This window comes from Elephas maximus, chromosome 27, assembly GCF_024166365.1.
Source record: "Elephas maximus indicus isolate mEleMax1 chromosome 27, mEleMax1 primary haplotype, whole genome shotgun sequence".
Lineage (NCBI taxonomy): Eukaryota > Metazoa > Chordata > Mammalia > Proboscidea > Elephantidae > Elephas > Elephas maximus.
The window spans coordinates 15,324,792-15,349,553 of NC_064845.1; the positions used below are offsets into that span (position 1 = coordinate 15,324,792).

General features: G+C 38.3%; 1 protein-coding gene across 15 annotated transcripts in view; it reads left to right on the plus strand.

Annotated features, from left to right (window-relative positions):
* Window positions 1-24,762, plus strand: part of THRB (thyroid hormone receptor beta) — a 415,197-nt gene that overhangs the window by 147,789 nt on the left and 242,646 nt on the right. For all 15 annotated transcript variants that reach the window (XM_049871031.1, XM_049871028.1, XM_049871023.1 and 12 more), the window contains one exon: window positions 23,993-24,064. The gene's annotated coding sequence lies outside the window, so the exon portion shown is untranslated. The remainder of the gene's footprint in view (window positions 1-23,992; window positions 24,065-24,762) is intronic.

Here is a 24,762-nt window from a genome sequence, read left to right on the forward strand (position 1 = left end):
ATGAAATGATACACACAATTAAAAGATATTTAAACAGTATAGCATCTCTTGCAATACCAAAAAAAAAACAGCAAACAAGCCAATAAAAGTACATCATTAGGGGAAACAAACAAAAGAAACCCATTGCGGTCAAGTCAGTTCTGACTCATAGTGACCCTATAGGGCAGAGTAGAACTGCCCCATAGAGTTTCCAAGGAGTGCCTGGTGGATTTAAACTGCCGACCTTTTGGTTTGCAGCCGTAGCACTTTACCACTATGCCACCGGGGTTTCCATCATTAGGGGAGGAGGTTAATAAATGATAAAATGGAATAATGGGATACTATGTAACCCATATTAAAAAAAAAAATTAAAAAAACCACTACCATCGAGTCAATTCCAACTCATAGCAACCCTATAGGACAGAGTAGAACTGCCCCATAGGGTTTCCAAGGAATGGCTGGTGGATTTGAACAGCCGACTTTTTGGTTAGCAACCAAACTCTTAAACCCTTATAAAAGAGGGCAGTAAATTTGTATGTATCGATATAAGACAAGTTCAAATTGAGAGCCAAATAAAATGAGCAAAATAGTTTTATAATGAATCATCTTATTACCCTCCTCCCCAAATGATATACAAATATTTATGTGTGCATGTGTGCAAGAAACATTTCTGGGGTGATAAATAAGACTTTGTTAATGGTGGTCAAATCTAGGGAGAGTCAATTGCCATGTGATACTTTTTAACTTTTCTGACTTTTTTTTAACCACCAAACCAAAACCAAACCTACTGCCCTGGAGTCAATTCTGACTCCTAGCGACCCTGTAGGATAGAGTAGAACTGCTCCATAGGGTTTCCAAGGCTGTAATCTTTACAGAAGCAGACGGCCATATCTTTCTCCCGTGGAGCGGCTGGTGGGTTCCAACCAATGACTTTTCGGTTAGCAGCCGAGTACTTACCCACTGTGCCACCAGGCCTCCTTTTTTTAACCATATCTATGTTTTATTTCTATTCTAACAATAATATTTTTCAAGAGAGACAGTGATTCCAGTTTTGGAGCAAGCACTGACTTGTACTCTGAGCCTGAGACAGTCACTTCACCTGTCAGCTCTTCCCTTTCCCCAACTGTGAAAAGAGGAATTGGATTATATTACTCTATCTTTGGAGCCCTGGTGGTGCAGTGGTTAAGAGCTATGGCTGCTAACCAAAAAGTTGGCAGTTCAAATCCATCAGCTGCTGCTTGGAAACCCTATGGGGCAGTTCTACTCTGTCCTCTAGGGTCGCTATGAGTCAGAATTGACTCTATCTCTAAATATTCTTTTCAGCTCTTAGATTTAGAGACTATAATATAATTATTCTGTTTTATACTATTTTCTACTAAGATAAAACATGCATAAAAGCAAATAGAAGGGGAAAAAAAAAACCTACAGAATTGAATTGGAGCTATAACCTCCCCTCCCCCCCCCTTTTTTTTTTAAATTTCAGTCATTAGGCCAGGACCAATGATTACGAGTAATGTTAGAATTTGTAAATCTTGCTTTTCGTAAAGTAAGAATCTTACCTGTCAGTTAAATTATTGGCAATAGGTCACCGAGAATACTGGCAAAGTACCAAAAACAAAATTTAAGTATAGACCTCTACATATTCCCAATGGATCATTTATTCTTATGTCTTTACTTTCTTATACCCGTCTCCCAGGAAGAAGGATTTCAGGATTGTGGCACTCAGATCCAATCTTTGGTGTGAGGAGTCTGGCACAAAGGCAGGATAAAGAAAGCTTCAAGTACTTTATTGATTGTTCCTGTTTGCATAGTCAGCTTACATTGTCATACTGACTTGGCTCTTCTAATGACTTTGACTGTGAATTTGGACTGGACTGAATTTTTATTAATGGTGTTAAAGCAGTGGAGCCACAGCTATTTACTGCATAATGATTCAAGTTCTTGACTGAGTTTTTAAAACTCCTGGTAAGAATTTACCTCAGCAACAATCATAGCTTCTACGCACTTTAATAGCAAACAAGAAAGGAATATCCCTTCTTGTGTCCCTGTGGAAAGAGGGGATACTAAAGGGCATTCTATGGACAAATGACCACCATTTCTAGAGTACTGAAACTCTTGGTGGCGTCTTGAACTTCCTCCCAGGCCATTCAATTAGCTCCTCTTAGCTTTGAAGCCCTCGGGTGGACTTTGGCGGGGGGCGGGGGGGGGGTCCATGAGCCTCCTAGAATTGCATGTAGAACTGTGTAAGTATGCAAGGACACCTGATGGGAAATGATTCAAAGCAACAATCACAAAGAAGCCTACATTAGATTCTCAGAGGGATGCGTGACCCAGAAGAGGTTAAAACCCAGTGCCGTCGAGTCGATTCCGACTCACTGCGACCTTATAGGACAGAGTAGAACTGCCCCGTAGAGTTTCTAAGGCGCACCAGGCAGATTCGAACTGCTGACTCTTTGGTTAGCAGCTGTAGCACGTAACCACTACGCCACCAGGGTTTCCCCAGAAGAGGTTAGGGACCGCTCGTTTTCAGTGGTGTAAAGACCACTTGTATTCTCCAGCATCTCAGTGCAGTACCGTACTGGTGTTCTGACTGGCACCCCAAGGAAGGGAGGGGGAAATCAACTCTGAGGTAGGGTGATACAACGGAAGAGGCCTGAGCTGAAATACTGTCTGTCACCTACTTGTCTTGTCACCCTGGGCAAGGTATTTAGTCTCATGACCCTCAACTTCCTCACCTTAAAAATGTGCCTGCTAGTACCACACTCTTTGGGTTGGTTGAAGGTGCTAAAACAGTGTGCTGCTAAAACCAGTGCAGGTTGGCAGCCTTGGCATCTCCTTGTTAGAAATGCAGAATCTCCGGCCCCACCTCAGACCTACAGAGTCTGCATTTGGCTGAGATCCCTCAGTGTCATAGATGCACGTTAAAATTCAAGAATTGTTGATCTGGTTTAGCTGGTATTTAAATTAGGAGTTAAAATAGGTTTTCAGTATGTCTCAGGATTTCTAAATGGATTACCTTTCAAGTCCTGGTTTTCTTCTCTGCCCTATTTCCCAGCTGGACTGGTTAACTTGGAGATGACCATGTCTCAGAAGCACAGTCCGTAAGGCACCATTTAGAACACGAATCACATACAGGTGTAAAAATTTGCTAGCAATTGCAATTTATTCTAAACAAACCATCTGAACAAGTCTGCCAAAGGAGGCAGATTATATTTACCTTGTAATATGTTTAAAAAAAAAAAAAATCGCTGCCCTCGAGCCTATCCTGACTCATGCAGACCCTATGTGTTACTGAGTAGAACTGCTCCATAGGGTTTTCTTGGCTGTAATCTTTATGAAAGCATTTTGCCAGTTCTTTCTTTTTTGGTGCCACTGGGTGGATTTGAGCAGCCAAGTTTTAGGTTAGTAGCTGATCACAAGCCACTTGCACTGCCTAGGAACCTTGTAATATGTGTAAAAAAAAAAAAAAAAGCCCATTACCATTGAGTTATTTGTGACTCATAGCAATCCTATAGGACAAAGTAGAACTGCTCCATAGAGTTTCCAAGGAGCGCTTGGTGAATTCAAACTGCTGACCTTTTGGTGAGCAGTTGTAGCACTTAACCACTATGCCGCCAGGGTTTCCTGTAATATGCTAGAGAGGTCTAAAGTAGGTATACAGTGTGAGAAGATCTGGGAGACAGCTCATGAAGCCCTTCACGGTCATGGATTCCTGGACAGATGCCATCAGAGTGACATCTTCAAGCCAAGTATAAATGCAGACAAACCAACAAATAAAAGGAAGGAAGAAAAGTATAAGAAACACCAACTTCCCCTCATCTCAGAAACCATCAATGCCAGCTATAAGGCCAAAGCTTAGGAGTTTCCATGGTAAACACTATTTCTGCATATGTTGAAGCTATGCTTCTCCTTGGCTACTGAGGAGATTGTAGAAACTCTTTAAATTGCCTCAGCTGTCTCTGGGGTGTGTGTGTGCGTGTTTGTGTATCTGTGTGTGAGCACATGCACACACATACTCCTGGACATCCTTTCTCTCTTCACTTGAACGCGCTGAGCCTTACTCCCCAGGTGACTTCGCTGTCTTGTAGAGCTTAAGAAGAATTCTAGAGTGAAGAAAATGGTGTCTCTGTACCATCTAGTCTCTGTCACCCACCTCGCTATCTTTTATTTTTCTTACTCCTAAATACTTCAGCATGTATTTCCTAAAAAGAAGCATGGTCTCTTACATAACCACAGTACAGTTAGCAAAACCAAGACAGTCACCATTGATGTGATAGTATCATCTAACTGATGTTTTGTCAGTTTGCTCAATAATACCTTTTATATCAATTTTTATCCCAATCTAGGATCCAATTCAAGATCACGTGTTGCATTTATTCAGTTGCCATGTCTCTTTAGTCTCCTTTAGTCTGAAACAGCTCCTCTGCCTTTATGTCTCCTGACCTTGACATTTTTGGAGGGTATAGACTAGTTATTTTGTAGAACGTCTCTCATTTCGGATTTCTGAAATTTCCTCATGGTTAAATTGAGGGGATGCATTTTTGGCAGGGATAGCATAGTAGTGATGCTGTGTCCTTCTCGGTGCTCCTTCTCAGGAGGCACATGACACCAGTCTGCCCTACTATTGGTGATGTTAGCTTGGATCACTTAAGGTGCTGTCTGCGAGATTTTTCTACTGTAAAGCTAAAATTTTCCTCTTTATGATAAATACGTTCTTTGGGGGAAAATACTTTGAGACTATACAAATATTTTTCCCTTCTCTAATTTTTACCCATTGGTTTTAACATCTATTGATGGTTTTCTAACACCATCATTCCTTTTATATTTATTAGTTGGCATTCTACTTTGAGGAAGAGCTTTCTCTTCTCCTCTATTTATTTATTTATTCATCTGTTCAATTATGGAGAAATCGGTTAAGACTTTGGAGAAACCATTCAGCCTTAAATCTTGAGCCTTTTGTGATCTTTTTTCTCAGGAATCATTGAGAACTACCCAAAACTTGCATGTAATGGAATTAAAGCTGCCTGGGGGCGGGTGTATGGAGGATGGATGTGCAGAAATGTCTTCATGGCCACAAGGGATCCGTAATCTTGTTTCCAAACCAAGGTCTTAATTTAACCTTGAATTTCAGCATTCTTCACTTTTATTAATGGGTTGACACTGTAACCCTTTCTTTAAGAGCAGAAATCCAGACCAAACACTACCATAATTTCCACTTCACTTCCAGTCAGGCTCCATTTTATTTTCTCCAGTGTGTGCTCTTAATGGCCCAAATGTCAGTTTCAAAGGACTTAGCCTAAGGGCTGGGAGATGTTCTAAGATTTTGAAAATACCCGCTTTCCCATTATAAACAAGAAAACCCAGTGGGTAGGTCCTAGTGACTCTTTATGCCTCATGTATTCTTCTCAGAAGTAAAATGTTTCTGTCCAATTTATGATAGCATTTGAAGTTCCTTTAAAAATTTTGCTTTAGAGCAACTCAACAACAAAAAGACAACCCAATTTTTTAAAAAATGAGCAAACAGCTTGAATAGACATGTCTCCAAAAAGATATGCAAAAATGGCCAGTAAGCACGTGAAAAAATGCTCAATGTCATTAGTTATTAGGGAAATGCAAATCAAAATCACAATGAAATGCCACTTCACAAGCGCTAGGATAGCTATTATCAGAAAAATGGAAACGAGAAAATATTGACAACAACGTGGAGACATTGCAACCATCATCCATTGATGGTGGGAATGTAAAATGGTGCAGCCATTATGGAAAACAGTTTGACAGTTCCTCAAAGAGGTAAACATAGAAGTACCATATGAGTCAGCAATTCCACTCCTAGGTATATGCCCAAAAGAACTGAAAGTTCTCAATGTTAATTGCAGCATTATTCTCAATAGCCAAGAGATGGAAATAATCCAAGTATCCATCAACAGATGAGTCTATAAACAAAATGTGGTATATAATACCATGGAATATTATTCAGCCATAAAGAAAATTGAACTTCCGATGCATGCGAAGACATGGTTGAACCTTGAAAACATTATGCTAAGTGAAATAAGTCGGACACAAAAGGACCGATATTCTTCAATCCCACTCATATAAAATCTCTTTAGTAGGCAAATACGTAGAGACCAAAGTTTATTAGTAGTTACCAGGGACAAGTGACAAGGAGGAATGGGAAGTTATTGCTGAAGGGGTATTAAGTTTCTGTTTAGGGTAATGAAAACCTTTTGAAAATGAATAGCAGTGTGATGATGGTTGTACAACATGGTGAATGAATTAAGATCACTTAATTTTACACTTAAAAGTGGTTAAAACTGCAAATTTTTTATTATACATATTTCACCACAAAAAAAAAAAAAAAACACTCTAATCTCAAAACCTTGAGTTTTGAGTGAGGCATAAGCCGGCCATACTGGAGGTAGTATATCCATCCACCTTACTGAGAAATTGCTAATTTTTTTTTTTAGCAGAGATTAGCAAGAGATAAAGATGGCTTTGTTGCCAAAATCTCAGTATTGAAAATTTACTCCATGGACCTGCTTCATGAGGCTTGCTTTGTTCTGTTTTCTTTCAAAGTAAGAGATAAAAAGCAAACCTCTTAATTGATTAAGCACCTTGCTATTAAGAAGATTTTATAGTTTTTTAACCACATGGAATTATCGTCAAATATTACAGTCAGAGAAATGAATGATACAACAGATTAACCCATCTTTTTCCTCACTATGTCTGCCAGTGCAACACGGAGTCTTTGGTGATGTACCAAACCGATCACCCTGGTTCAGTAAAGAGACAAAATAACTAGAAACCACATGGAAAAGGAAGATGCTTTACCATGTGTACTAGTGTGCCTGCTAAATTCACTGCTATTATTCTGCCATCCTGGCTTCAAGACAGCAGCCTCATTTCTTTGTACTTCCTTCATTTCCTTTTCAAATGCCTATAGAGTTTATTCTGTTGCTCATTTTTGCCTGTTGTCAGCTGGGTGACATTAGCTGCTACAGGACCAGGGAACTCTGCCAAGGGAATTCATGAATGCGCGTGACATTTATGTTGCTGTGTGGGCTTTTAGCAAGGCCACCTCAACCTTTAATATGATTTATGAATTACGTTTTAAATTAGTTCACAAAGACCACAAAAAGTAAAATAAAATAAAAAGAAGGTTGCTGATAGTTTTTTAAAAAGTTGTCTCCTACGTGCAAATATCTCCAGAGGATAAGAATCTGTGGCCTACTTTTATTTTGCATAGAATTCACTGATGCATCCAGTCTTCCTATTCTCCCTGGTGAGTTGGAAAATAAACTATTGAAACTGTCATTAAAGAAGAAATGGAGAAAGTTTAATACGGACATTTTTGAATTGCTGACTGAGCAAACAAGAGTTTTGAAACGAGTGCATAATTACATTTTTAAAAACAGCTTTAATTTATCCAGTCACAAAAGTAATCCGTGTTTATAGTGGAAGTTTTGAAAAATGAAGAAAGGAATAAAAAATAAATTTAGTATTTACTTATAATTTTACTGATCAGTGTTTATAGCGCCTCTTAACTATTTGGGAGTATTTCTCCCAGATCTCTTTCTATGCATGTGATATACGGGGGTGTGTGTAGTATAAAAACATGGTTGAATTTATATCTTGTATATATGGTTTTTCATCTTGCTTGTTAAGTTGAACATTTCGGTGTGGTTATTTCTCATGTTGTGAATTTGTAAATATTTGTTTTAACGGCTGCACAATTGTGTTTTAAAGCTGTTCCCCCAGTTTTGAACTTGTAGGCTGCCTTTGATTTCACACTGCTAAGGCAAATGCTACAATCGCCATCCGTACATGTAAATCTTGGTCTGCATTTTTCGGTTATTTCCTAGGGAGTATCCATGCTCTCTTGGAGCTAAAGCAGCAACAAAACTTACGGTCTATTTCATAAAATGTATGCTTCAAATTTCAGCCCTGTTAAATTCCCCGTTGGCCATGACCATTATTGCTGAAAGAATGACCAGTCACGTTCACTTCCCTCTTTTAGTCCCCAGCGCCGTCCTCACAAGGACAGCATTACCATACTAGACCATGGTACTTGGCCAAAAACATGTTTTCTTTTCTTTTGGTGTTGAAGATAAGCCAGGATGGCAACTTGCCCCAAAGTGATTCAAGAACCTTTTATGAGGAAACTTTCGTTCGATGGGACCAGAGAGAATGTTTTAAAATAAGCTTTATTAAGGTGAAATTTGTTCCTGTGTTAGAAAGATAAGGTTTATTCTCACATACCTGAGCTAGTTAGTTCCTTCCAACATGTTTGTGGGCACACAGTTTCAATGACCTGAGAAGGACTTTACACCCGGAAAAAGGAGATAAAGGAAACTCAAGAACGTAGACTCCTTTATCACAGTGAGGCACATAGATGCTCACACCGTTCTTCATTGTTAGTTGCAGTGTCCTTTGTTCCTTTTTCCAAAAGTGTCTTTGTGTTTCTCAGAATGAGCTGGCTCTCTCTCTCCCATCTGTCGGAAATGCAAGAGAACTTCGTGGAAAGCAAGAGTATATATGGTTCCCAGTAAGGTTAGAGGTGAGTTTCAATCACTTAGTTGCATTCTCCATCTGTTCTCCTCTGCACTGGTGCCGCAGACATTGTTACAGAGGTGGGATAGGAAGTGTCTCTCGTACAGGTATTGGGCTTCCTGTTCCCAGAGAAGCATGACCCTGTACGTTGGGTTGACCTTTCTCTCTTGGCGTTACTGTGACACTTTGAAAGTGTTTTTTAAGGGGTTGCTCCGGAAAAGATTAGGGCAACTTTACAAAGATTCATACACTCTAACCAATCAACATAAATTGGAATAAAGGCGAGAAAACAAGGATAGGCACTAACAACAAGCTGAGGATTAGACTAAAATACAAAATACATACGACTATTCATTCAATAAATTTTTATTGAGTTCCTAATATGTGCCAGGAACTCTGGAAGACAGAGGTTTTCAAACTTAGTTGCAACACATGAATGGCCTATGAAATCAACTTAATGAGCCACCACCATTTTTAAAGGAATAGGATGTGAAGGCTAGAATAGAATAGAATGGACACTATCAGAGGTCATTGCACGAAGTAACAATATATTTCGTAAAATGTATGCTTCAATTTTACATGTGTCTTTTACTGTGGCAGTGGTAAAAGAACGTTTGGAAAACACATATATACAAATAAGGTATATGCAAATTTAGGGTTGAGTTTCCTAGAAGCCAATGGGAAGAAGGAAAACTGATTAGTTACACAATTTTTGGTGCTCAGCTCCTATGACTATAAGCAAAAAGAAATTTTCTACTATTCTTCACAAAAGGAAAAAATGAGTAATATACTGAACAATCTTTTTATAGAAAATCCTGGTAACTTAAGGCTGTTTCTTTTTGCCTCCTCCTTTCCTCTGCCCATAAAGAATGACAGCATTTCTTTACATTCTGGAAAACAGTTGAAATTTATTCTGATGTATGGCTTAGGCCCTATCATATTTCCTCATTATGTATGTCTGTGTCCTTATGAACGCAAAGTAGGAAGCATGTGTTATTTGTTCAACTTATTTACTGAAGCAAAACACACATAAAGAGAAGTATACAACTAATTAGTGTATAACTGGATGAATTTTCACAAGGTGAATACACCCATGTAACTATATCATGAAATGGAACATTAACAGGAAGCAGAAGCTCTCATTGGGCCCCCTTCCAGCCTCTCCCCAAAAGTAACCAGTGTCCTGACGTCTAAAATTGTAGATGAGTTTTTCTTCTTTTTGAACTTTATATAATGGGTTCATGTAGAATGTACTTTCTTGTGTCTATTTTGCTCAATAGCATGTTTATGAGACTATCCATCATTACTGAATAGAATTCCACTGTATGCATATATTACTACTTTTTATCCATTCTACTGATGATGAACACATGAATTGTTTCTAGCTTTTGGTGTTATGAACAGTACAACTGTGGACTTTTTTTTTTTTTAGTGATCTTTTGGTGAACATATATACACATTTCTGTTGGGTTCGAGGGTGGAATTGTTGGTTCATAACTTATGTATATGTCCAGTTTTAGTAGACATTGTAGAATGGATTTCCAAAGTGTTTACACTCCCGCCAGCAGCATATGAGCGTTCCAGTTTCTCCATACCTTCTATAACACTAGGTATTGGCATTACTTTTAATTTTGTCCATTTTTTTCTTTAGTGAGTGTATAGAGATAGCTCATTATGTTTTGAATTTGCATTCCCCTGATGAATCATGAGGTTGAAAACCTTTTCATATGTTTATTTCCGTTTGAATATTCTCACGTGAGGATAGTCAAGCCATTTTTCCATTGAGTTGTGTGTCTTTTTCTTATTGATTTGCAGTCCTGTATATATTCTGTAGATAATCCCTTTGTCAATGTATGGCAGATATTATTTCCCACTTTTCACCCTTATGGTTGTGTCTTTTGGTGAACAGAAGTTCTTAACTCCAATGTAATCTAATTTCTTGTTTTCCTTTACTGTTAGTGCTCTTGTGTCCCATTTAAGAAAACTTTGTTGTTGTTGTTAGGTACCATCGCGTCAGTTCTGACTCATAGCAACCTATGTACAACAGAACAAAACAGTGCCCAGTCCTGCATCATCCTCACAATCATTATGATTGAGCTGGTTGTTGCAACCACTGTGTCAGTCCATCTCATTGAGGCTCTTCGTCTTTTTCTCTGACCTTTTACTTTACCAAGCATGATGTCCTTCTCCAGGGCCTGGTCTTACCCCATAATCATAAATCTATTCATCTATGTTATCTTCTTGAAGCTTTAGTGTTTTACCTTTTACATCCAGCTCAACGATCATCCATCTGGAATTGGTTTTTCTGTCTGACGTGAAATATGCTGCAAAATTGTTTTTTAAACATGGAAATCTAGTTGACCCACCACCATTCATTTATTCAAAATACCATCCTTTTCTCACTGCAATGCAGTGTCATCTTTGTCACAAGTATATATGTGGGTATGTATCTACACTCTCTTTTGATCTATTTTTCTATCCTGTGTCAATACCATACTGTCTTAAAGGAGATTTATAATATGAGAGCTGGCAGCATAAATCCTCCAAATTTGTCCTTCTTCAATGTTGTTTTGATTATTCTTGGCCCATTGCTTTTCCACATATATTTTAGAATGCATTTACTAACTTCCACCATAAAAATGTAAGGGATTTTGATAGATATTCAATTGAATCTATATACCAATTTGGAGAGAATTGACATCTTTACACTATTGAATCTTCTAATCTACGATCATGGTATTATCACTTTCCTTTTTACTTTCAGTAATGTTTTGTAGTTTTCTATATAGAGGTCTTATACATCTTTTGTTAGATTTATTTTTAGGTGTTTGACTTTTATGTTAATAGAAATTGAGTAATTTATTATATTTTATTTTATAGTTGTTTGTTGTTGGTATGTAGAAATCCAGTTATCCAGTCAAGTTTTGTATGTTGCTCTTAGATCCATCGACCTGGCTAAAGTCACAGTCTTAGTTTTAATAATTTGTTTATAGATTCTTTTGTGTTCTCATACGTGATTATGTTGTCAGAGAAAGGCTGCAGTTTTATCCCTTCCTCTTTTCAATCTTTTTTTCCTTATTGCAGTGGCTGGGAAATCTAGTATAATGTCAAAGAGAAGGGTTATAGAAGGTATCTTGGATCATTGCTTATCTCAATATCATTGTTCATTTCAGTATTAATCATTGAATAAGATATGCTGTAGGGTTTTTGCAGTGACCCTTTATCAGACTGAAGAAGTTCTTTTGTAATCCTCTTTTGCTGACAGATTTTATCATGAATAGATATTGAATGTTAGCAAATGATTTTCCTGTATCCATTGAGAGAATCACATCCTTCTTTACCATTTTTCTGTTAACAGGGTGTACATTGATTGCTTTTTCAATATTAAACTGAACTTGTATTTCTAGAATAAATCTCTCCTGCTCATAATGTTATCCATTTTTAAATATTCATGATTCACCTTGCTGACATTTTATTTAGTGTTTTTTCTTCTAAATTCTTGAGGGATCTTAGTCTGTAATTTCTTTTTCCTGTAATGTTCTTGTTCAGTTTTGGATCAAGACTATGTTGGCCTCATAAAACGAGTTTTATAAAACATGTTGGAACATGATCCCTGGGAGTAGAATGGCTGGGTGATGTGGTAGCTTTGACTTTTTAAGAAAGTGACAAACTCTTTTCCAAAGTGGTTGTACCATTTTACGTTCCCAACAGCAGTGTGTGAGAGTCCCAATTGTTCTAAATCCTCACCAACACTTAGTATGGTCAGTCTTTTTAATTTTAGCCATTTGAATGAGCAGTGTCTCATAGTGGTTTTAATTTGCATTTCCCTAAAGACTAACAATGTTGAGCATCTTTTCATGTGCTTATTTGCCATCCGTATATCTTCAAATATTTTGCCCATTTTTAAATTGGGTTGTTTATTTTCTTTGTATTTAGTTTTGAGAGATCTTTATATATTCCTTTTGGATGATTCTTTCCCCATCCTCGTGTAGTTTCCTCACATGTTCATCCATATGGACCCAGCTGAATGCTTGACGGGGATCTTCTGCAGTTGTCTCTGTTCAGTTCTCTTCAGTCCTGTACTCTGCCTTGTGAACTCCAGCTGCCTCGGCTTCTCCAGACTCCCAATGCCATCTCTTCAACTCAGGGACTCTACCGAACACTGCTTAGATTTCAGTTTCCTGTCCTGTGACCTGAGAGCTTTCTCCAGACAGTAAGTTGGTGCAGTCATAGGGCTCAGCTTATTTCTTTTCTCTCACATTTCACTGTGCTCAGTTTACCGATATCTAATATCTTAAGAATTGTTGTTTTATATCTTTTGTCCAATTTTTCGGCCTTTTCAGGTAGGAAGGTAAATCCTGTCCCTATTATTCCATTTTGATTGGAAGTAGAATTCCAGATCACCTTCATCTTTGGAGGATATTTCAACTGAATATAGAAATCTAGGTTGGAAATTATTATCTTTCAACTTGTCATTTCATGAGTTCTGACATTCATTGTTTCCCTTGAAAAATCAATGCTCATTCTTTTTGTTTTTCCTTTGAAGGTAGTGTACCTTCCTTCTCTGGCTGATTTTAAGACTTTTCACTTTGACTTTGGTTTTTGGCTATTTGACTGATGTGCTATAATAAAGTTTCCTTTGTTTTTATCCTACTTTGAGCTCTTGAGTCTGTGGTTTAATGCTTTTCATTAGTTTTGGGAACTTCTTGGGCAATATTTCTGAAATAGTGCTTCAGTATCACTTCTCAGTCTTCTCCTGATGAGGCTCTAATACGCATGTTAGACCTTTTTACTCTTTCCCATTCGTTTCTTGTACCCTTTTTGTATTTCCATTTTCTCTCTCTCTCTCTGCTTTAGTTCTTATATTTTGTATTGACCTATCTTCTACATCATAGATACTCTCTTTTGCTGCATCCGATCTTCTATTAAAAGTACTTATTGAATCTTTAATTTTTGTTCATTCCACTTTTGGTGAGGTTTTCATCTATTGTCTTGTACATATGTCTTGTAATCCCAGTTATTTTAAGTCCACAGATGATAATTCTAATGTCCAGATCACCTAATATGTCTTTCTATTAACAGTTTATCTTGGTGTATAGTCACTTGGTATGTTTCCTGGTGTGCCTAGTAATTTTTCATTAAACATTGGCCATTTTTTATTTAAAAAGTACAGTGATACCTTGAGTCTCTGGCTGATGGTATTTGCTTCCAGAGGATTTAGTTTTGCTTCCCAGCAGGCAGTTGGAGTAGGAGCAGATGACTTGATGAGTTAGTGATTGAGCTAGTTGGAAGCCGAGTTTTAGTCATTGACGAGGGTCATTCTAGTTGTGGCTAAATCTATCTCCTAAGGTCTTAACTGGAATTCTCTGACGTTGAATTATTCTCTGGAGGTTTTGACAAACTCAATCTTTTTTTTTTTTTTATTTGATTAGAAAACGAAGCAAACTTCATCAGACATTTTAGAAACATTTTATTTCTCAGCCTTCTATTCACGAATTTAAACCCACCCCAAGGTACTAGTTTATCCATTTTGACTCTCCAAATGTGGAGCAGAACTTTTGAGGCACTTAGAACCAATGCATCTTTTCCTGGGCCTCTGCATTGGATTCAGCGTGCTAGCGTACTCATAGCTATAACAGCTAACATTTATATCATGCTTCCACGTGTCAGGTACTTTCCTAAGCATTTTACAGATGTTAGTATTTAATCCCTTGATTTAGTCCTCATGCAGTTCTGTGGATTTGGTATTGTTATTATCCCCATTTTACCACTGAGGAACCTGAGGCACACAGGGTGGTTAGCTGTAGTCTGCGTTCCGAGGTGGACACTGAAGCACTCTGAAAGCATGACTCAGGACATGATCAAGTATGTACCTCCTTTGACCTTCCTTGTAATAGTCTTCCTTCTTGAGATTCACTACTCAGTATCAAGCACAGTGGCTGGCACATGAGTATGCTTACCATGTGTTATTTTCAATTTTTGTTTGTTTGTTTTATTTTTATTTTAGAAAGGAAAACATAGGTAAGTATAGAGAATAAAATTTAACTCATAATAACCAACGATCACCACTTTTAGCAATTAATTGTATATCTTTAAAGCCTTTTCCTCTTTCAGATAATACCACATGAACATCTTTGTCACTAAATCTTTGTATATAAAAAGCAAACAAAAAACAAAACAAACCCATTGCCATCCAGTTGGTTATGACTCATAGCGACCCTATAGGGCAGAGTAGAACTGCCCCATAGGGTTTCCAAGGAGAGGCTGGTGGATGCAGACTGCCTTGGTTTTGGTTAGCAGCCGAACTCCTAACCCTACACCACCAGGGTTTCCATCTTTGTATATAGCCATGATCATTTATGTAACATAAATTCTGAGAAATAGAAATGCTGAAAAGAACATGAAATACTTCAGGCTTTTGATGCACTCAGTAATTTTTTAGTAGTTTGCTAAGTGGCAGTGGGTTGGGCAGAAGGGTATATAGTAAGTGGATGAACGGAGAGACGTCAAAGCAGTCATGTGTAAGGCAACTCTAGTACCAGAGTCCCGGCTAAAAACCTCCAAAGACCTCTAGTATGATGATTCTGTAGTATTTGCTTTGTTATTGTTGTTTACTTTTACAAAGAGAAAATAGTACAATGCTTTGTTTTGTTTTTAATGAATAACTTTGTTTTGGTAGATTACCACTAAATTTGGAGTCTTTCTTTAAGCCACCTTTAATTATGTTGCTCCAATTCCAATTGTGTTCACTCAGTCAAAAAAATCATGACAAATTTTCTCTGGTGTGTAATCTTGGCTGACAATTTCAGACCCTGGATTCTGCTATTGCTTTTTTATGGGTAGTGGCTTCCCTGCCATGATTGTTTGGAGATTCTCCGGCAGTGGCTGTCTAAAGTGGTGAATGCCATCCTTGTTTGAAGAGGTAGGAGGGAGAATAATCTAATCCAACCAAAGACAGACGATGGTAAACTGATCTTGTGTTTCCATTGCTTCTGGAAAAAGAATAGAAAATGACAGCAAAATTGAATAGCTTGATACTTGCACGGTATAAATTACCTAGCGGAAGAGATGTGTTGAGATGGGGAGTGAGAATTTGATCTCTGCCTTTCAGTTTTCAGTCATTGTCAACCACAAAGTACAAAAGTTGGCTCAGCAAATGTTGGCTTCATCCAGGATGCTAGAGAGTGAGCCAAGAGATTTTTTTTTTTCCCTCTGCTAAATTGCACAGGACTGGTCTTTGGTTAACATGCTTACATTGTGGATAAAGTCAGAGTACTTTGGTCATTGGCTATACTGTTTTAAAACTACCAGTTGGATCACGAAATCAATTTAGCAGGTCGTGACTAACTTTTTAAACTGAAATCATATATAAAATAATTTTGAATTATTGAATTACTCAAACAATCATTCATTGAAATAATGAGCTGTACAGAAAAAAACAGAATAGAGTAGAAAACACCCAAGTGTATCACATGAGTAAGGATATTATTTATGGAATTTTTGTTTAGTAAGGTATACACGTTGTTGTTGTTAGGTGTTGTTGAGTCAGTTCTGACTCATAGCGACCCTACGTACAGCAGAATGAAACATTGCCCAGTCCTGCGCCATCTTCACAATCATTGCTATGTTTGAGCCCATTGTTGCAGCCACTGTGTCAATCCATCTAATTGAGGGTCTTTCTCTTTTTTGCTGACCCTCTGCTTTACTAAGCATGATGTCCTTCTCCAGGTACTGGTCCCTCCTAATAACATGTCCAAGGTATTTGAGATGAAGTCTCACCATTCTCACTTAGTTCTAAGGAGCGTTCTGGTTGTACTTTGTCTGAGACAGATTTGTTCACTCTTCTGGCAGTCTATGGTATATTCAATATTCTTCCCTAATACCATAATTCAAATGCATCAATTCTTCTTTGGTCTTCCTTATTCATTGGTCAGCTTTTGCATGAATGTGAGGTGATCGAAAATACCACGAGTTGGGTCAGGCACTTCTTAGTCCTCAAAGTGATACATACACAAAGATATACATGCACACACCTATGTATGTGTATGTGGGTGTTGCAGATTAAAATGTACTTTTTATTGTGGGTCGTGGCCAAATAAGTACTGCTGGGCATTATCTACATTAGGGTTTTTTTTTTTTTTCCATTTTCATGGAAATATTTTTATTTATAGACAGTTTTCCAAAATATTATTTGTTTGGAATTAAACAAGTCAAGTTCCAGGGTTTGAGGTTGAGGTAAGGAAGGTCTTCATGTTGATACGGACAGTAATTGTGTTCTTGCTGATCAAAACTCCCAAGTAGAAGGAAATATGACTTATTCAAACCTCATTTTATTATGCTTCTATATAGAAAACTACTGATAATGACACCTGTTTTCAAATGTCAGATGGAAAATTTCTCAATTTTGGAAAGCCACCGTACAAGAAGCCAAATCCTGTTGCTTTTGAGTCGATTTAGACTCATAGTGAACTTCTAGGACAGAGTAGAATTGCTAAATAAGGTTTCCAAGGCTGTAAATCTTTTACAAGTGCAGTCTGTCACATCTTTCTCCTGTGAAGCAGTAGATGGGTTTGAACTGCTGACTTTCCTGTTAACAGCTGAGCATTTTAAGCACTGTGCCAGCAGGGCTCCTCGAAGGCTACCATAGGGATATTCAAATGCCAAATCAGGTCACCATGCTCTGAAAGGAGGATGGCTCATGGTAACACTGTGTGCCTACTTGCCTGTAATCACAATTAAGAGGAATTTACCAGACAATGGCGCCATTAATAGTTGATTGTGACGATGTACTGACTTAAAAACTTTACTATGATAATTTGATAACAGAATAAGCTTTCATTTCTGCAAAGTTGTTCCCCCTAATTCGGCTCAATTCAAACCTGTGTTAATTGCCTTGAATTAACATTCAATGGATTCACGAGTTTGGGTAACATCATCTAGCCAGCGAACTAACTGTGTGTAAGTTTCTCACATCTGGGATGCATATATATACCCATATATGCGTGCATATAAATACTCATATGCATATCATATTAATATGTATTAATGTGATATGTGTATCTGTGTTAACATGTATGTTAATGTATTAATTATGGTAATATATTCTGCCACAGAGGCCCATTCATTGGCACTCATCCTAACAAAATTGAAGAACAGTCAACACAGTCAATAGATAAGTAGTTCTGGGTAAAGTCTTCCAGCAGAGATGGTGTTTAAGTTTCATGTTGAATTGCTCAGCACAATTTCTGGTCTACATTTGGACTCAGCAGTGAAAACAGTTGCATTTGATTAGTGATGTCTGTAACAAACATGAGAAGGGAAAAACGGCACATATTTATCTTGGAACTTTTCAGTTTAGTAAATCTTTATAGTATCTTGGAAACATCAGTAGCTTCCTCTATTTTATAGGGGAAGGGAAGGGAGTAGCAGATGGTTGTTGCCCAGAGTTAAGCCTGTCAGTATCTCAGGACTTTGTTTATTTCTGTTCACATTCATCTGGATTATTGTTTAGATTGTGCTTCATAAGTGTTTCCATCTATTTACACATTTCTATTCCCGCTGCCACTGTTACGTTTTTGATCCTCATTGAAGGAACCATTATAGTGCTTTCTAATTGGCTTCCCTGCTTCTAGTGCTTAAAATTTTGGGTGTGGTCTAGAGGTCATGGACTCCACTGAAAATCTCTCAGAGCACCATCTCTCAGAAAACTGAATGCTTACACAAATTTCTGCAGAGTGTTTTGGAGGGATTGTGAATTCCTTCAGGCCTGCACTTAGTTAATAATCTCTGATATAGTTCCCCCTGTTCCAATCTAACCCTCAAATTTTTATCAAAGTATTTTATCCCTGATAGAATATTACACAATTCACAATTCGGATCGTATTACTCTCTGCTCAGAACCATTTAATTTCCCATTGTCTTCAGAACAAAATCCAATCTGCTTGGACTAGAATCCCAAATCTTGCAAGCTCTGGCTCTATTCCTGCCTCTGTAGCTTCATCATCCGCTGTCCACTATTGCTCCCTCTTCACAAATACACAACTCCCTAAACCCAACCAGAATACAGGCGGGTCCCCAGATGATGAACGAGTTTCATTCCTAAATTTGTCTTTAAGTCAAATTTGTACGTAAACTGGAACCATTAGGTCCCGTTCGTGTTTAACGTCAGTTAGCCAAATGTTTGTCTTAGTATATAGTATATAGAGTACCTTTCTAGCCATAAAAAACATTAAAGAAACACTTCCAGACACACTAAAATATCTTTAACGTAATAATACAGTGATAAGAATATGCTTTGAGGCTCTTTGCAAAGTAGTGCCTGTTTGTTATTACGATCTATTGTATACACCTGGAATTTTTAATACAATAAGCTTTACGGGTTCGTAACTAGGGGTTGTATGTAAGTAGGACGTTTGTAACCTTGGGACTGCCTGTACTTGCTATCCCGAGATGGATTGACACAGTGGCTGCAACAATGGGCTCAAGCATAGCAACAATTGGGAGGATGGCGCAGGACCGGGCGGTATTTTGTTCTGTTGTGCTTGGGGTCGCTATGAGTTTGAACCAACTCGACGGCACCTGACAACACAAATATTTCCTACACTTGCAGGCCTCTCTGCCTTTGTTCCCACAGGCGCTGCTGCCTGAACATCCTCTGTCTCATTCCCACCTATTTGGGCCCTCTCCAACCTTCAAACCCAGTATCTGTTCTAATTCTCAGTTATTTTTATGCACGTAGCTCTTACCGCTGAGTAACACATTACCTGGGGCTTTACACATCATCTTGGTGAGTTTGCCTGTTTGCCTTCAGATCCATTCCTTGCCTTTTCCCTGACCTGCCCTGTTCCACTGAGGGCTGCACCCTGAGGGTTGTGCTGCCCAGGTTCCTGGGTTAATTGGCCTCTATCTGGGTTCAGTTGTTGGAAGGTCTTGGAAGGAGATTGGAAAACAGAAGGAAAGAAGCCAGGGTGTTTCTTCCCCACTTTCTCTGCTCAAACAATATCTCAAAGAGCAGCCAGGTTTCCTCTATGGCTTTAGTCCTTCCCGGAGGGCCCACCCAGCTTTCAGCTTCTGCTGGGCAACCTTGTCCTCAAGGCTCCTTTTCTTGTCCCCATAGCTTTGTGGTTTCCTGTCACTGTGGAACTCCTGGATGCTTCGTCTTTCCCTGTTTGGCTCCACGTCTTTTTCTTCACCTGTGTAAACAATCCCCTGCATTAAAGCCCCTCTGTTTAAATACTTAGACTGGTTTATATTTTCCTGGTTGTACCTTGACTGATACAGCTGACATTTGATATAGTTGCTGAATTTTTTTAACTAATTTTAAAATCATTTTCTATATGGGTATCCCTTTTTTGAGTAAAGCAGGGGTAGGACCTATTTCAGTTATCTAAAGCACAATAATGCTACTTGGGGTTACCTGGGGTAGTAACAAACTACCCCAAAGCTCAGTGGTTTAAAACAATTAGCATTTATTAGCATCTGAAGGTGATCTGAATGGTCCTTCCAGTCTCATCTGGGCTCATTCCTGCACCTGTGGTCAGCTGTACATCCATTAGGTGACCACTCATCTTGACTGGGCACTGTCATTTGTATGGGGCTTGGCTGGTCTAGGCTGGTCTAGGTTGCCCTTGGTCAAGATAACTGAAGTGAGCCAGCTCCGTTCCATGTTTCTCACCCCAACAGGCTAATCCAGGCATCGTCTTATGGTGGTTACAGTGGAACAAAAGAAAAAGCATGAACATAAGAAGTTTTTCCAACCTTTGCATGCAGCATATCTGCTAACACTCCATTGGCAAAAGCAAGTCCTATGGCCAAAACCAGAATCAAAGGACAAGAACATAGATTCAACCCCTTTAGTGAAAGGAACTACAGTCACATAACAGAAGGGTGGCTACAGAGGGGTGAACAATTGAGGCCATTAATGCGATGAAATCAGTCCATTTCAGGCTCCATTAGGATTCGATGAGAGAACCAGTCCAAGCCCATTGCCCTTGACCTGGTTCTGACATTCAGAGACCCTGTAGGACAGAGTAGAACTGTCCCATAGGGTTTCCAAGGCCATTAATGTTTACAGAAGCAGGTTGGCGCATCTTTCTCCCATGAAGCAGCTGGTGGGTTTGAACCGCTGACCTTTTGGTTAGCAGCTGAGCACTTAACCACTGTGCCACCAGAGCTCTGATGAGAGACAGAGACTAAAAAAATATGGATAGATAACATTTTTTTTTTTTGCCATTAATATTAACTCTTTTAAAATTAAATCCTCGCAATAAAATACACATTATGAACTTGTTTGTACTGGACAGTTTCATTTGTACATAGTTACTGTCAAAAAAAAAAAAAAAGACCAAGAGCCATTTATAAATAACATAATAGTAAACCAAGTTAAAGGGACTTTATTTATTCTTTAACCTTCAATTTGCATTAATTGGAAGCAGTTGGGGGAAATTGTGCCAACCTCACCTCAGGTCAGATGGCTTAACAAAATGAACTGTTTCATGCATAGAAATAAATGTATTCCAAATAGAAATATAAATCAGTTAAAAAACAGATTCTTTTGAAACTACAAAATAACCACACTGTTAATATATTTGTGCCCCAATTAAGAAATGTGCAAAGGAGACATATTCTGGGCTAAAGTTGTCCCAGGGAGTGATTCTCACTTTTCCTTTGAATCTTGTGCAAACAAAATTGGACAGTCTGCTTTGAGCTATGAGCAAAGTCCCAGCTCCCTATTTTTTCGAAAGAGAAGAAGAATTCAAAATGGGTTATGTTTAAGTTGGAAGAGTCCAGGGCTGGAACTTGCTGCTTTAAATTTCTTTCATCACTGGGAAATTACCGTGAATTTGTCTACTTGGAGAACTCAGGTTTGGTTTGTTCTGGGTTAGAGGCACACCATGAAAGAAATGCTGTGTGTCTGCATTATATCAAAATTTGGAGCCTCAGTGATGTTGTTTTTCAATTTTCTTCTTTGCAGTTTTATCATTAAAACCTGAGCCTATTCTCAGTAATTTAGAACAAGGCTTTCTAGGTGAGATTCCTAGCTAGCTCTTCTCTGTTCAACTTTGGTCAAAGTATGGAACCTTTCCTTTCTTTGCCTCTGCATTCCTCATCTGGAAAATGGAGTTATTAATAATACTTCCCTCAGGTGACCATTGTGAGGACTGAACTAAGTGAAATAATTTGTATAACCCAGCCCATAAAGTATGTTTAATAAATGTTATGTGTAAAACTGCTTAGAATTAATAATAATTTGTTGAGAATTTTTAGGTTGTTATCACTGAGTCAAGTTCATATACAGTCTTCAAAGTTTAAATCAGAATTATATCCCTATAGAAGGTACTGTTTTTGGTTACGAGTATCAGGAGTAGTGGTATATTTTTAATAATAATCACCATAAAGCCGTAACAACAGTAACAAAGCAAGCTTCCTTCTCATCTTGTCAATTTAGTCCTTGAGAATACTTTTAGAATATGCTCCTTAAATGCCTTGGTCTGATTGTCTAGTGAACAGTGATACGACGTTGTCACTTCTGGTTTAAGTGTTTATGGCAAAAAGCAGTGGAGGATTTTGAAGACAATAGAAAATAGATAAATAAAACTCCAGACACTTGCTTAACATTGTTTTAAAAGGGAAGACAATTAATAAGCTGATCCATTTTTAACAAACGTTCTGCCTTTCAACATCTCGAGTATTCATTCTACATGGAGTCACTAGTGTGGAAGGGCCACTGTAAAAACAAGGCCATGGCAGCTCTCTTGAGAAGCTTAGAGTTGAATAGCAAAGAAAATTCACACATTCACACATATTTATGCACACCCACGCAAAACCAATAACCACTTTAATGAGATAACAAGTGCTTTTATGGTGCCATAAATGTTGGGTGTTGAGTGAAAAGACAATGACTGAGTATATTTATTCAATGTGGCATTTAAAGGGGAGGAGCTCTAATAGATCAATGCAGAAACATAATGTTAAGTCAAAACCGTAAAATGTTTTATACATATCCCAAAAATGTATTTATACATATACGTAAGTTCGTATCTCCTAGGTAAATTAAAAACATATAAGCACCTTTTATTGTCCTGGATACATACATATACTGGCATTTCTAGAGGGGTACAGAGAGTGCCAACTGCATGGGGTGACACTGTCAGAGAGGGTGGCACCAAAATGACTGTCTATAAAACTTTTGTGCAGCGTTTCAGCAGAAATTTATTATTTTTTATAAAAATATACCTGTAGTTAGTTATAACAACAAGTTTTTTGTAAGCCCAGCTTACATGTATCGATATACCTACAAGGCTAAAACTCAATGCTAATTTACTTTTTGAACCTTCTAATGGGCTCAGGTCAGAGCTGTCAATATTACCCAATTACAAGGACGCTTTGAATCACATGGTTTCGTCTGCATGTGCTACAAGCATGCACCGTTGTTGTCCTTGCTCCCAGCGTCTTCAAAGTCACGGATTTTGTCAAATTTTCTGGTGTTTTAGCTACAATATTGTGGTGATTAGCACGGGGGGTGGCACCAATCCTAGTGACGCCACTGCACATATATATATATGTGAACGGGAAAGATAGAAACCAAATTCACGGTCTGGCTTGGGCTGAGGTTGCCAAAGGGATGATACTTATGTTCTATTTTTTGTTTTTAACTAAAACAAAATAGAGCAGATATGAGCAGATATAACAAAATGTGAACAATGGTCTATTTAAAAATGGTCTGGTGGTGGGAACCTAGGCATTTGTTCTACTAACCTCTGCTTCTGTGAGCTCTAAGATGCCCACAACAAAAATTGTGGGACCACAATTAGCAGAAAATCGGTTTCTTGCTTGCTGTGCAGACAGGCACTTAGAGACTTGGTCGGCTGCATGAGCAGATGCCATGGTCTGTCTGGCCGCCTTTCTTATTATACCTGCAGGAAGTGATCCCAGTATAATTGCACTTAAAATAATATAGACAACTCCATAGCTTCATGCTCCAATGCGTGCCCTGATGTTTCATTGGAGGCCCTAGGGTAATGCCCCCACCATGGCACTGTTGCAGATTTTATTTGTTAAGACTTATCCAAGGGACCATCTGCTAAAAGACAGTTGGATGCTCTTTAGTATGAATATCTAGACAGCTTAAGACTCAACGTTTGCCCTCTAGTCATCTTTCCAGTCTGGGAATCTGAAACTCCTAGCTCTTGTCCTTGACACTCCATAGAAAAGTCGGTCTTTGAGATCCAAGCAAGTGTTTCCGTGTCTATAATGCACCATTACAACCCTTGTATTAAAGTCTCTTTCTCTAAAGCCCTCTCCTGCATAGAAGGAGATTTCATCTAAGTCTATCTGCATTTATTCAAAATCAGAGACAGCTCTGATTCTATTTAAACATAGAAAGAAGTTGCAGATTAATCAAGTGCTGAGGAACTTAAATAAATAAATAAAACATATTTATCTTCATATATTTCCTCTTTTTCAGATCTGCAGTTCCCCTCCCGTTGGCCGTTCCACGTGGGTGCCAAGTTCCTCACATGATTTAATGGATAAGAAGGTCAGATGTCAGTTATGACTTTACTATTTGCAGACTCGTGATCTCTGCCACTAATTGTCTTTTTTTAGGGTTTTGGGAATTATCTCCTAATGTGTGGTGTTGATGCTGTTCTTGAACATGGTTTTGAACTCTGCAGGTATTCAGGAGAAATACAGAACGTTAAATGGGCTACAACGTGATGGAGAAAAGGGATACTACAAATTCACCTGGAAGGAAAAGAGTAATAATACAACAGTGAGAGAAAGGAGCCTGTTTTTCACTTGTTATGTGGGGAAATTGTGCTGAGTGAAGACAGAGAGTACCTCTCAATGTATCTTTTCTCTGAATACCACACTGTAACAGTCACAAAAATTAGGTAATTCAATGGTTAGAGCAGATCAGATGGGGCATAAGCATCTGCCACAGAGAAGGACCACTTTCTCTACCGACAGACCCTCTGAGTGCTCCCTTTAGTCCTGAGGTGTTTTGTGATAGAGTGGCCTGTCTGAAGTCCTAGGTTATAATTTGGAACCCGGTTTGTTTACGTTATTATAACAACACATTTTCAGTTTGTCTCTGTAGTTAAGGCCACGTCAGCACTTTCCTTGCTGTGTTTATTATTTTTAGCAGTTTAAAAGTTAACCATGAAAAAAAAAATGTATTTCTAGCTGTAAGATGGCATTCAGGCTTGGCCAGGGTCTGGTGGACTCTATCTATAG